This window comes from Lissotriton vulgaris, chromosome 8, assembly GCF_964263255.1.
Source record: "Lissotriton vulgaris chromosome 8, aLisVul1.2, whole genome shotgun sequence".
Taxonomy (NCBI): domain Eukaryota; kingdom Metazoa; phylum Chordata; class Amphibia; order Caudata; family Salamandridae; genus Lissotriton; species Lissotriton vulgaris.
In genome coordinates, this window is record NC_141696.1 from 779,538,704 (window position 1) to 779,553,330 (window position 14,627).

At 50.1% G+C, this 14,627-nt stretch overlaps 1 protein-coding gene across 1 annotated transcript in view; it reads right to left on the bottom strand.

Moving 5' to 3' along the window:
• The window catches only part of LOC147697976 (E3 ubiquitin-protein ligase TRIM39-like), a 331,555-nt gene that overhangs the window by 236,688 nt on the left and 80,240 nt on the right, over positions 1-14,627 (bottom strand). The window lies entirely within an intron of this gene.

Consider the following 14,627-nt stretch of genomic DNA (forward strand, 5'->3'; position numbering starts at 1 on the left):
GTACCAGATCGGGTACGTGCCTGCATCCAAGAAGAAGTGTCAAAAATGCTCACACTCGGAGTCATCGAGCCCTCGGACAGCCCCTGGGCCAGCCCAGTCGTGCTGGTCCCCAAGGCTGCTGCCCCAGGCACCACCCCTGAGCTACGATTCTGCGTCGACTATCGGGGTCTGAACGCTGTCACCCGAACCGACGCTCACCCCATTCCCCGAGCAGATGAACTGATCGACCGCATGGGGGCTGCCCGCTACCTCAGCATCTTCGACCTGACAGCGGGCTACTGGCAGATCGGCCTCACCCCCAGGGCCCAAGAACGATCCGCTTTCTCCACCCCGGATGGCCACTACCATTTCAAAGTGATGCCATTCGGCATGAAAAACGCTCCAGCAACCTTTCAACGACTTGTGAACCAGGTATTGGAGGGCCTCGAAGAGTTCAGCGCCGCCTACCTGGACGATATTGCTGTATACAGCCGTCACTGGGCAGACCACCTCCGCCACCTCCGAGAGGTCCTGCAGGCCCTCCAACAGGCCGGCCTCACAATCAAGGCCAGCAAATGCCAGATTGGCCAGGGGTCCGTGACCTACCTCGGACACCAAGTGGGAAGCGGTCTGGTGGCCCCCCTCCAGCTCAAGATCGCTGCCATCCAGTCCTGGCAGCCCCCCGTAACGCAAACCGAGGTCCGAGCCTTCTTGGGGCTCACCGGATACTACCGGCGGTTTGTGAAGGACTATGGCAGCATTGTGGGGCCCCTCACGGCACTTACATCCAAGAACCAGCCAAAAAGAGTCGACTGGACTCCCGACTGTCAAGCGGCCTTCGAGAAGCTGAAGGCCGCCATGTGCACCGCCCCTGTGCTCCAGGCTCCCGACTACAGCCGGGAGTTCATCGTCCAGACTGATGCCTCCGACCATGGCATTGGGGCCGTCCTCTCCCAACTGAACCCAGAGGGAGTCGACCAACCAGTGGCCTTCATCAGCAGACGCCTACTGGCCCGGGAACAGCGCTGGAGCACCATCGAGAGGGAGGCCTTCGCAGTAGTGTGGGCCCTCAAGAAGCTCCGGCCCTACCTCTTCGGTACCCACTTTCGGGTGCAAACAGATCATCGCCCCCTGCAATGGCTAAGGCAGATGCGGGGGGAAAATCCCAAGCTATTGCGATGGTCCATTTCCCTGCAGGGGATGGACTTCACTGTGGAGCACCGCCCTGGCCAGGATCACGCCAACGCGGATGGCCTGTCACGCTTTTTCCGCCTCGACGAGGAAAGTCCCCAAGAGGATGGGTGACTCTCCCCGCCTTCCGCTGGGGGGGGACGCATGTTGGACAGGCCACATGAAGGGCTCGCTCCCTCCCCGCCTGACAGGGCCCGGACACCGGCTCGCCAGGTACGACCCACCGAAGCAACCCGCAAACCGTCCCCTACGGGACTCCTGCTCCCGGACATCTCTGTATCCCTGGCCCGGGCCACCGGCAGCACCATTGCCCGGCCCAGCCGTCATCTTGGACACTGCACCACGAGGCCGCGTGGCCTCAGCTCGACCCCAACCCTGGGCCTGGCCAGGCCCCGACATCCCGGCACCACCATCCACCCAGGAGGTGAACGGACCACTTGGCAGGTCAATGGGAGGAAGAAGTGTTGATGGCTTTCCCCCGCCAGGTGCCGATCGCCCCCAGCCTCCCCGGGCGCTGGCTCCACCCCCCTGCTGGGTGTCTGGACTCCCTCATCCCGGACCTCCCGACCTCCAAGTGCGAGGGTCCGGACATCAAAGGGCGCCAGACCTATAACTGGTTTAGAAAAGGGGGTGGTGATGAACAGAGTGTCTGAATTAAGCAGACCACTCTTACCCAGTCCAAAGATCAGGGCTTGATCCATCACCGTTATTTATCTCACTGCCCCATCCCAGCTCAGAACCTGGCTATATGCAAATCAGTCTGTCCCTGGCCCAGTGCATCATGGGAACAGGGCAGACTTCACTACCAAGCCAATTCTTCACCAGAAAGGAGACAAGCTACCGGGGACCGGTTTCTGGCATTTCAGCCGTCTTCGGCCCGGCTTGCTTGAATCCTGATGGAGCAGTGAGAAAGGGACTCATGTCTGAGTATACCCTGCCACACCTATAGTGGCCAAAAACGATTTAGAAAAGGGGGTGGTGATGAACAGAGTGTCTGAATTAAGCAGACCACTCTTACCCAGTCCAAAGATCAGGGCTTGATCCATCACCGTTATTTATCTCACTGCCCCATCCCAGCTCAGAACCTGGCTATATGCAAATCAGTCTGTCCTAATGCCAGAAACCGGTCCCCGGGAGCTTGTTTCCTTCCCAGTGTAAGAATTGGCTTTTGTAGTTTGGTTTGCCCTGTTCCCATCATGCACTGGGACAGGAACAGACTAATTTGCATACAGCCAGGTTCTGAAACTGGGATGGTGCAGTGAGCTAAAAAACGGTGTTGGATCTAGCCCTGATCTCTTGACTGGGTGAGAGCTTTCTGCTTAATTCAGAGACTCTGTCCCTCACCACCCCTTGTTGTAAATATTTTTGTCCACCCTAAGCGTGGAAGGGTATTCTCAGATGTGAGACCCTTGCTCATTGCACCATCAGGATTCAAGCAAACCGGGCCGAAGACGGCTGTAATGCCAGAAACCGGTCCCCGGGAGCTTGTTTCCTTCCCAGTGTAAGAATTGGCTTTTGTAGTTTGGTTTGCCCTGTTCCCATCATGCACTGGGACAGGAACAGACTAATTTGCATACAGCCAGGTTCTGAAACTGGGATGGTGCAGTGAGCTAAAAAACGGTGTTGGATCTAGCCCTGATCTCTTGACTGGGTGAGAGCTTTCTGCTTAATTCAGAGACTCTGTCCCTCACCACCCCTTGTTGTAAATATTTTTGTCCACCCTAAGCGTGGAAGGGTATTCTCAGATGTGAGACCCTTGCTCATTGCACCATCAGGATTCAAGCAAACCGGGCCGAAGACGGCTGTAATGCCAGAAACCGGTCCCCGGGAGCTTGTTTCCTTCCCAGTGTAAGAATTGGCTTTTGTAGTTTGGTTTGCCCTGTTCCCATCATGCACTGGGACAGGAACAGACTAATTTGCATACAGCCAGGTTCTGAAACTGGGATGGTGCAGTGAGCTAAAAAACGGTGTTGGATCTAGCCCTGATCTCTTGACTGGGTGAGAGCTTTCTGCTTAATTCTGAGACTCTGTCCCTCACCACCCCTTGTTGTAAATAGACCTATAACTGGGGCAGCTCCAGAGCAGGAAGGGAGTTGTATCTTGGAGTCGAGAGACACCGTGAAGAACTCATCCTTGACGGACTGCTGGCGCTGCCGCAGCCCTGCCTTGTGAACTATCGTCCTGCCTGCTGGCGCTGCCGCAGCCTTCTGCAACCTTCATCCTCGTTGGACCTGCTGGCGCTGCCGCGGCCTTCTTGCAACCTTCGTCCTCGTCGGGACCTGCTGGCGCTGCCGCGGCCCGTTCCTATCTACGACCACCTCGGGACCTGCTGGCGCTGCCGCGGCCCGTCCCTCTCGAACGCCGAGCTCGAGGATTGTGAGCTACCATCATCGCATCGCAGTACCAGATTGGTAACAAAGACTGTCCCGCTACCCCTTTCCCTGTCAAGAGACCAGAATTAAGAGGATCATCGTGTCCTGCTTCCATTGTATCGTATCACCGTACTTCAAGAATTGCTTATAAAGAACGTTAACCGTATCCTTGTGTGGTGTCCATCTGTGGGGGGGAAGTTACTTGTCTGTACGATCGCTGGAGACGGCCCTCACCGGAGGCCTCTCCCCTTGTCCTCGGCCGACCCTCCCTGTCCCCGTCTAACAATCTCTCATTTGAGAGTGCAGTATTTGCATTCCCCAGGAGGCAAATGGCTATTTGTGCCCATTGGCACAATTCCTTGGGGTCAATGAGGGTGTCTTCAAGATATGCCACTTGAGCCATTTCAAACGTCTTTGTGAGTGGGCCAGTAATATTAAATTGAAAGTCTTGGCAGGACTTGAGGCCTTTATCGATACCTTTCCTAGGGCCTTTTCCTCCCTTGGAGCTAAGAACCACCACCTTTGCGTCTAACTCTGAAGTAGACCCAACTTTATGCGGGAGGGAGGGGTGTGGGCATTTGGATCTAAGACGGGACCTGACCTCTTTTGGTATTTCCTTCTTAGGCCAAAAGGAGAGGTACTCAGCAAAATGCTGCGATGGAGCTAACTCTGGAGACAAGGGGTTTTTGATGAGCAGCGGGTCAAACATTCTCTCCCAATGGGTCAACAATGCCCATTTTTGACCCAGATGCCCTTGATGCCTCCTTAGTTGTACCCATATTCCTCACCTCTATCTCCTCAATACCTGAATCAAAGTCGGAGGAACAGGATAGGTTAATTGCATCCTACAATGTTTCATCACAATCTATGGGAATAGGAACCTCTGGGCCTTTTTCTTGCCCATCTGCAGTGTCAGAGGCACCCTCCTCGTCACCGCTAATGCGTGAAGTAATTTGTTTTGAGCGTTTGGCTTTTTAACTCCCTTAGGCAGGATTTCCCCTGCAGCCTCTTCCTCTGGGCCTTAATCACCCCATCTCTCCCATCAGGGTGTCCTGGGACAGTAAATGGCCAACCCTTTTCGGAGAGAACCTCTACTTTTTTATTAATTAGGTCATCCAGTGCCCCATTACCTTATCCAGTGCCTTATTTAGAAGTTCTTCCAGTCTATCCTCCATAGTATTCTCTGAAGGTTCAAGGGACATGGCTGAAGGTAAATATTATTTAAGATTACTGGGCTCAGTGTAAGGCAACAGCTGCTCTGACAGTTGTTGGACTGCAACTGCCAGAATTCAAGCTGTTTGCCCAATCAGTTAAAATGGCCACTGTAGTGTCTTTACTAAGTTGTCCCAATCTCCTAAAATGGCCTGGCACATACAGAGTATGGCTGACCATCTCTTAAGGGTCTTTCTTCTAATTGTGTGGTCCTTTCTTTATTGTTGTGCCTCAGATTATCTATTTTTTTTGGTGTTATTTATAAAACTGTACGATAATTGCGCATCGCACCGTTGCCTTTATTTACATGGGCCAGCAGTCGCTGAGGGGAAAGGAGGGCTGCTGGCATCTTTGTTAAGTAGACAGACTTTCTTTTGTTGCCACGCCTGTGAGAAGACTCTACTGGACTGCTGCCAATAGGTGAGCCCCGCTTGCGTAGCTCAACGGCCTCAGTGGGAGGTGACTTTAGCGAGATGGTCTATATTTTTTTTCTTTCAAGAAGCTCCCGCTACTATGGCAGTGCGGTACGGGCTCACACTTTTCAAAGAAATCTGGCCCGCAGCAACAAGTGGCGTGGGGTCGGATTTAGAAAAAAAAGATCGGTCCACAGCAAGGGAGTATTTCTCGGCCTTAAGGAGCCGAGAGAAACGCAGAAAAGTTGTGTCGGGTACAGAGGAAGTAGGACCTCCGACCAGACGCTGTAAGAGGGGAAGTTAAATATAAAAATACAACCACACTCCTTTCTAGGGTTAGGAAAAGACATTGGGAGACATGGGAAGTTACACAATAAACTGGTTGAGGGTGTTGGTACAAGGGTAGGAGGGAGATATTACTCTTATTTTCTATAGGGGAGGGTGGGATATCTCAAGGTGAAAAGACACAGTAAGACGCTGATTATGATGCGGCCTGTACAGGCTCAGACCTTATGGCAGAGCCTTTATTGCTGTGTAGGAAGGTGGAATCTGACTATATGGTTACCCCGCACAAGTTGGAATCCAAATTACTGGGTCCCGAGACCTAGCTCATATTGTGGTAACTAACCTAAGAAAATTTTCTTTCTAGTGTCCCCTCACTCACCAAGGGTTGCCCAGGGTGACATGCTTCATCATTGGGGCCATCCCAGTTCTCTACGAAAAGGGGCGTGCTATGACTCGAGGACTACGTAGGAGCACTTTAAAGTGAAAGACTGTGTGGTGCAAAAAAGTGATGGAGTGGGTGTAACTGAGTTAAAAATACCGTGCTTGGTGGGCCTCAGATTTATTATGCTCCTAGGCAGGTATATTAAAAGTGGGGTGAATATCACTGTTAACCAACCTATAATGAGGATTGGTTCAGTGAAAGGTCAACATGTTTCATGCTCCCCCTAGCATTTCTTCAGGACCATGCCGGGACCAGCCCTGCATTTGCCACTCCTATGTCCCTAGTTAGGGAGTGATAGATTAAGAAAAAACACTTATTAACAAAAGTATGCGTTCGTATTAGAAATGCATACATTTGTACTGATTTCAGATGTTTGTATTGTGCTTAATAGCACTTCATGGTCTCTCAGGGGATTTGATTTCACCTTACGGACACACTGTTCCTAGTTGGTGAAAGCGCTCGGTTATACCTATTATCAGCCTCCCCGGGACCACATCATGATGTTGGACTGGGATCCTGCTATTCAGGGCCCCAGTCTATCTGCTTGCTCTATAAAATGGATTCCATGTATTTTAGGTACATACCAGATTGGCTACTGGGTCACCCTTGTGAGCCCCTGTATATGGTCCCTTAGGTACCCAGGGCATAGGGACCCCAGAGGCCTACCAGGGGCTGCAGCATGTCTTGTGCCACCCAAGGTTAGCCTTCCAAACTGACACCACAGGTCTGTACTTACAGCCTGGGTAAAGTGGTGTAAGCACACCTTACTTAGATATAGTATACCTATATCTACCTTATATAAAGAAACATAGTAACCTTTAAGTCACTCCTATGGCAGGCCTTGACAATCCTGAAGGCAGAGTGCTTGGTTTTGTGTGAGAGGGTGCCCTAGCATGAGCTGAGCCCCTCTGCAGCTTTCGGAACCATCTCCTTATGGCTCTTCTATGATATAGCCATACCATATACTCTTAAGTGCATTATAATCCTCGCGGTTAATGCTAACTTTGGTTTGGCTTTATCAAAATATGTTGTGTAAGGTGTCAAACACTTTGGAATACTACCCCCGCCGCCAGAGCGGCGGGGGTAGCATTCCACCTTTCTAGAGGAAGAAGCCATGTAGTTACTGGTAAACCCGGTTAAAGTTAAACAGAGCCCCAGCATCACAAAATGGATGCTGCTGCCCCAGACACGAGTCTACCCTCCTGCTGCTGGACAAAACTATGGAAGGGGAGGCCTGCACAATAGGTTTCCTGTCTAGGGAGGTGCTGGCACCTCCCCAGACAGGCTTTAGTGGATTGGGGCAGAGTGGGTTGCATTCAGTGAATACTTTTCAGACAGTGCCTGGGGCACACAAGGTGCTCCATGCATTTCCCAGTTCAAACAGGTTGCTGGGGCGTTCAGCCCCAGCTCTGGCGCGAAACTGGACAAAGGGGAAGGGGTCGGGGTCTAACCACCCCCTCCCCGGGTCCACCCATAGGAGGGACCTTAGAGTTAGTCCAACCCCTAAACTTACTGTAAGTATAGAAACCCAGTCCCTAGGACTTTAGATTACCCTGGACGAAACTCTGCAACATATATCTTGGACCTTTGATATTCCATTTCGACTGGAAGACAGAAGAAATCTCCCTTGTGGTCAAGGAGTGACCACCCTGTTCAAACAGGCATTAACTGCATCTTTGACGGTCTGCATTTTCGAGGCTCCCGCCGGATCCCGAAGAATCTGCGACACAGGACACAGACTTCCAGACATCTCTGATGCTGACCTGCACTCCCAGCAAAGCGGAGACCTGTAGCAGACACGAGAGACGTAGGACCGGAACTCCTGGACATCCTGCATCTTTGTAACTGCACCTACTTCCCGAGGTATCCTGAAGTTGTGCATTGGGGTATTTGAAGCCCCTGCCCCGTGCACCTTTTGCACCGAAGCTCAGAGGCCTACACTCCACAAGTGTCCCATGGGACCACTTTATGCATTTCCGCTTGTGGCCCCTTTGCGGATCCTAGTCCGTTGACTAGCGAGCCCCCACAAAGGGCCATCTTTGATTTAGTGAGCTTTCCTGGTTGCTCCAGACATGCTCCCACTCCTCTCCAAGAGGAGTCCCTCAGACCTTGTTGGTCTGCACCGAAGCCAATCGTGTCATCTTGCGTGGGTTGCTGTTGTCAAGGCTTGTTGGGTCCACTCCGGATTCCGACACTGCAGTCAACTAGATCCTTCGTGGGACAGCTCAAATCCAGCTCCTGGTCGTCGGCCTCCTGGTCCTCGTGGCTGAAGAGTCAAGCTTCACCTCTTTCACCTGAAATCACCCGACATCGGCTGGGATCTTCTCCTCGCCATCCTGGTCACTGGCTACTGACCCAGACTCTCTCTCCTCTGGTTTCAGGTTCTTCACATCTCCGGTCCACCCTTGGATCCACCCAGACACTTTCTCTGGTCGCCTGCAGCATTTCTTCGCAGCTCTCCATAGGAATCAACAACGAAACCAGACACCTAAAGACACCTATGCACCCTGCTTCCCTGGACGAGGTAACAAGAGTACTCCGGTGCTCCCATGGGTCTTGACTCTCGAAGTGTCCTAGTCTAAAAGGGTTCCATCGCAGTTCACCTAGAAGTGCCCTCAATCGTTCAAATTGTAACTTGTTCGTTCTCCATAGAAAGTCAATGGTGATCCGCAGCTGTGTTTAGACACTGCACTCATCCCCAGTGGGCCTCCTGCATTCTAACCTTAGGTGGTTATAGCGGTTCTACAGGCCCTACGCATGTATGCCCCTAGGGCATAAAATATACTGTGCAACTTATCATATGCTAATTAAGTTCCTTGTATTGTACTTTTACCTCTAACCTCAAAGAGCCCAGAGGGGTTGAATTTAGAATAAATACATATATATTTGATATATACCTTGTGTGGTGTGCTTTCATTTGATCATTCAAGAGATTATAATTGGTAAAACAACTAGCTTAACTCGCCTGAAGGCTGCTCTCCACAGCTACCACCAGGATAGCTTTCTATAAGGTTGACTTTACAACCTACCATCAATAAGGGTCGTTTGGACATGGGCACGGTGCCCACTAGACTAGTGGACATCATATACCAGGCCAACTTCTCACAGGCCGCATCATAATGTGCCAGTTGGTTTACTTTACGACCACCTAATCAAGATGAGATAAGAAATGGGCGGTCGGAAAGTAAACTGGCCGGTCATTACGACTGGCTTCCGACGGGCTCTCGAGCCCATCCGCCAGATGGCAGCCGGCCTGTAATTTCAAGGGCCGGTCTGTCCGACATGGAAACCATGTCGAAAGCATGTTTGGGAGACCCCAGCAAGCCTCCTTTGATGCACGGTCTCTGGTTGGAGGCAGAGGGGGCACCTATGGTGCACCCCTGTTGATCCCTGCACGGGGTGCAGGGATGAACCGCACTTTCAATGTCACTATCGGAGCATGCATTACAGACGATTTTTCAGCCAGAATGCATGCTCCCATAGTGTTATATAGGCCCGCGACGTAACAGTGTTTAATCGAATCCTAATGAGGCCGTTTGGACCGCCAACATCGATATCAGCCCTAAGTATTAGTATTATAAAGGCGGTACTTATCGTATGAGAAGAAGCAAGCAACACCGAAAGGGAGAACGCTGCATGTGGCGCGACTTTATAGCCTAGTCAAATTTTTGTGAAGTTCTATATTCTTCATTTGTTGCTACTGTGAGTTGGCAATAAAGGAGATTTGCATAATGTAAGCTTCCTGGTTAAGCCATAAAATCTAACTCAATCAGTTCAAAAGCTTTCGAGCTTTAGTCGCAACTGCCAATGATGACCATTTGCTGAAGACTCGACCATGCGGTTGCAACTGTTATCATCTGCATCTTTGTGCAACTGTCCTTGAAGCCCACACTGTCAATGACAAGTGGCACGATGGAGACCTGTAGGAAGGTGGCTACCTGACTATGGTTACCCCAGATTTTTTGCCTTGTGTTTAGCTGGTTTTCGACTTAGTTGGCCTGGTTCCCTGCTAATCAGGGCCCCAGGCTATCTGCTCTCTCTGTAAAATGGATTCCATGTACCCTAGGTGCATAACTAAATTGGCTTGGGTCACCTTATCAGCCCCTGTACAGAGCACTATAGGTGCCCAGGGCATAGGTGCAACCAAGGCCTACCAGGGGCTGCAGCATATCTTTTGCCACCCCTGGCTGGCTATCCAAAATTGACACAACTGGCTGAGCACTCAGCTGGGGCAAGGTGGTGTAATCACCCCTTGCTTAGATATAGTATGCCTATAACTAAACCTATCTGGACACATATAAACCTGTGAGCCACTCCTATGGAAGGCCTCATCAATCCTGGAGGCAGAGTGCGTGGTTTAATGTAAGATGGAGCTCTGGCATGAGCTGAGCCTGTCTGCAGCTGTCGGAAACAACTCCCTAAGCTGTTCCGGGATAATGCCATACCATATACTATTAAGTGCCTTATAATCCTCGCGGTTATATAGCAACTTTGGTTTGGCTTTATCAAAACATGTCGAGTAAGGTTTCATACGATTTGGATTACTATCCCCTCGACAGTTCTGTCGACGGGGATAGCATTCCACCCCTCTAGAGGGAGAAGACATGTTACTTTGCTGAAACGCGTTTGATTTTTAAAAGAGCCTCAGATCCACAAAATGGATGCTTCTGCCACAGACACAAGTCTGACCTCCTGCTGCTGACCGAAACTCAGCAGATGAGGCCTGGACAAAGGCTTTCCTGTCGCAGGGAGGTGTTACACCACCCCAGACAGGAGATAGTGGATTGTAGCAGGGAGGTTTGAAAGAAACCAGACATTGCCTGGGGCGCACAAGGCTGTCCCTTGCATAATCCGGCCAAGCCGGTTCTGGGGCACACCAGACCCAGTCCCAGCGAGGCCTGGATCAAAGGGAAAGGGGTGTATCCACCCCCTTCCTGGGTCCCACCCATAGGAGGGGACCTAGCAGGTAATCCAGCCCCTAGATTGGTATAAGAATGGGAGCAGTGCCAACACACTCAGATTATCCTGATGAAACATTTGAAATGAAACTCTGGACCCTTCGACATCCTACTCAACGTAGAAGACTGAAGAATCTCCCTTGTGGTCAAGGAGTGACCACCCTGTGCAAACAGGGACCATCCAGCACCTCGACGTCTGCTTTGTTGCAGTTCCCGCTGGAACTCGAGCAACAGAGATCGACGAGATCAAGCTTGCCTGCCTTCTTACAGCCCGATCCACAGTCCCTGCAGAGCTGAGACCCGTGACACGAGACGCTGACTGTGCAGCCCACGAGGGACCCTCGAAGCTGTACACCGGGGTTTGAGAAGCCCCAACCCTGAGCCACTTTTGCACCGAAGCTCACCCCTCTACACTCGACGAGTGCTGCGTGGGGCCCTTCTGCTTTCTTTGGCTCGACGCGTTGGCCCGGTCCGTTGCCAGCTGGCTAGTGGCCCCTGTGCCAGCGAAAACCTAAATATGACTTGCGATTCTGGTTGCTCCAGACTTGCACCAGCTCCTCTGAAAAGGAGCACCCGCTCTGACCCTCCTGGTCCGGGTGAGAAGCAATCTTCCAGTCCTGCGTGGATTGCTCTTGCCAAGTGTTGTTTGCTCCGATCTTGAAGCCAACAGCGCCGACGGTGAGAGCCTGCGTGGGACAGCTCGTGACCCGCTTCTGGACGTCGCAGATGCCCCAGAGCCCACGTGGCAGCGGAGGAAAGCTCCTCGACAACCACCTGATTGCGCCCAACATTGCCTGGTTCCGTCCTGGTTCCACCCTGGTCACTGCTGAGTGACCCAGACTCTGTCCCCTCTGCTTTCAGGTACTTTTCTACTCTGATCCACCCTTGGATCACACCGGACACTTCTCCTTCACACCGCCTGCAGCATCTTCAGCTACAAGCACCAACAACCTGCGTGACGAAACCGACGCCACTTCCGACCCTATGCACCCGCTTCCTGTGGGTGAGGTCACTCAGCAACGCCGGTGTTCCCACACTGGTACACACCTCTAGGGTCTGTGTCTAAAGTTTTGTCCTTCTAGGTTCAGTGGAAGTATCCTTAAACTCTATTTGTGTAACTTTTACGCACCATTGACTTTGCATTGGTGCATGCGTCTACTTTTAGCACTGCACCCGAATCCCGCGGGCTTTTCCCGACTTCAGCATTGCTTGTCCAGACTGCTGCCAGCGATTCCCTAGGCCCTAGGCCTAACCACTGTTCGATTGGTATCTCTTATACCACTTTCTTAATATATGGTTTGAGTGGCCACCCGCCCTCATCCATAATTGTGCAACTTTCATATGTTCTACTGTGCTTTTGATTTAACGCTTGTGCCCCTTTGCTCATAAAGAGTACTGGGGATTATTTTAGAAATAAACACATATATTTTTATAATATATACTTGTGTGGTGTCCTTTCATTTGGTATTACAGGATTGTGATTGGTAAAACAGCTCGCTTAACACGACCTCTTGAGTTTAGCCTTTAAGGCTGCTTAGTCTATGCTACCATTAAGATAGCTTGTCTATAAGGTTGACTTATAACCAGACACCATAAGGGATTGTTTGGACTGATACAAGGTGGTTCCAGAATTAGAAACTTCATATATCAGGCTAACTGCTCACAAGACCTGACAAACTGATTAACTCTATCAGTCATTGGCTCCAATGAGGATGCCCTACAGCTCCGTACAATTATAGCTTGTGCTATAGGAACGGGTACTCAGAGCACACCACCACCAAGTACGTATAGCAGAGCAGAGGAATATGCGGTCTGAAAAATATAGTTTTTGCCTGGGTGAACTCCTTGAGGCAAAAGTCACTGAACTGATACATAGTAGTCAGTGGGGTACCCCAGGGTCTGTGCTTGATTAATACCTATGCTCATACAGGGGACTAAAGTATCTAGAACTCTTATAGAGAGTAGAGGCTACCAGAGGTCCGCTGCGCTATTCTGGGGATCGTACACTGCAAGCGTGTAATTGTACCTTTATTGAACTGGGTGGTATTTTTTGTTGCGACCTTAAAATATTTTTTTCTTACTAAAGATAAGTATTAGGCTAGACATAATATTGTGTCTGTTGATTGGCTGTTGGGTTCCGAGTGCTTGCCGCGCCTTCTGCCTCTGGCAGACACTTTGGACTCCTCAACCTTGCTATCCTGGGAGTCAAGGGCAGAAAGGGATATCCGTGGCCTGTTTCATAGCCTCTGTAGGACAGACCTCAGGACACCAGAGGCAAATAACCTCAACCAACATGTCCATCAGCCCCTCTCTGACGTTCGTCCCTCCTGCCCCTAATCGTGGTCTGGCCGTGCTCAAACCCTGAGCCTCGTGTCCAGGGCTAGGATCTGGTGCACAGGGTTTTACAGCAATTAACAGGCACTCAGCTGTCAATACTATCAGGGGTATAGCGATAAGTGATGTAACAACCACTAAAGAATGAAGAGTGCACATTAGGAGAAACACTTCATGAAAAGTGTCGGAGGGTTTATCAGATACCATGAAAGGTTTATGGCAATGACACCCTTGTTAAATGTATCTCTACGGACACCCCCTGTTGAATACTTAAATATCACAACAAATGGCAGTGTTAGAGTGGTGATAAATGTGCACCACTGTTAAAGGGGTTTTCACATTACAGGCCTGCCCCTTCTCCCATCCTGAGGCAGAGCTAGGTGCACTAGATATCCTGGGACATTCCAGTCAGCTATGGCCTATCCCTGTAAGAAAGGTCTAATGAAGCCATAAAAACTGACACGTCAAACTATGGCCGATTAAGAATACTGTTGCAGGAAAATCTTACAATGATGATTGAGCAAAACAGAGAATGTCCAAGCTCAAAAGCTGAAGCGGAGCTGTGCCCATTTCATTTCTAGAATTAGAAATGTATATGTCCTGAAGAAGGGAATGTAAATGTCCCCAAACGTGCTAAGATTAAAGGGCATTTGGTTTAGATGAACTATTCTTGGGTTAAAACTCATGTACACAATGTTGCAGCTTCCATGCTGGTTTTATTACTGATCACGTCCAAAGAATTTTGTGGGTTTGCTTATTGATCTGCACATCTATTGACATACTAAGTCTAGGTGTTTATTTTCAATCGTACTACTAAGGGGTGCTCATATGATTTTGTAATAGCCACCCACCAGGGTATTTTTATCTCTAGGACTGCAAAGTCTAGAACAATGATCAACCACAGTACATCAGAGCACACCCGATCGATACATCTATGATTCAACAAGATAGTGAGAGAAAAAATGGTGGAGATTCTTCCACAACATGCGTTCCAATTGTCCTTGTCAAGTGTCCTTTCAATAAAGTTTCAAGCACAATCCTGAATCAGGTCTTTTCTGTTTAACTTTTATTTCCAATTTTCCATACACACGAAGAACAACAGCAGCCGACACTCATGGTTGTGTAACTCTAGACGTATGCATGTATCACACCTTGTGATACATACTCATAGAAGCATCCACATACGTAAGTACAAACTCACAGACTAAAGCATACACAACTCTCAACCACACATGCACATAGACACACACATGTATTTGCATACTCGGTGTCTAAAAACCTATATATGCATATGCAGACACACACAAGAACTAATCCAGCCCAAAAAACAGACAGATATAGAGATGCTCAGACATGCATGAACTCCATCAGTTAACTCCAGGGCCATCCATACTTGAACAAATACTTAGACACGTGTCGAAGTGTGAACATGCACGCACAC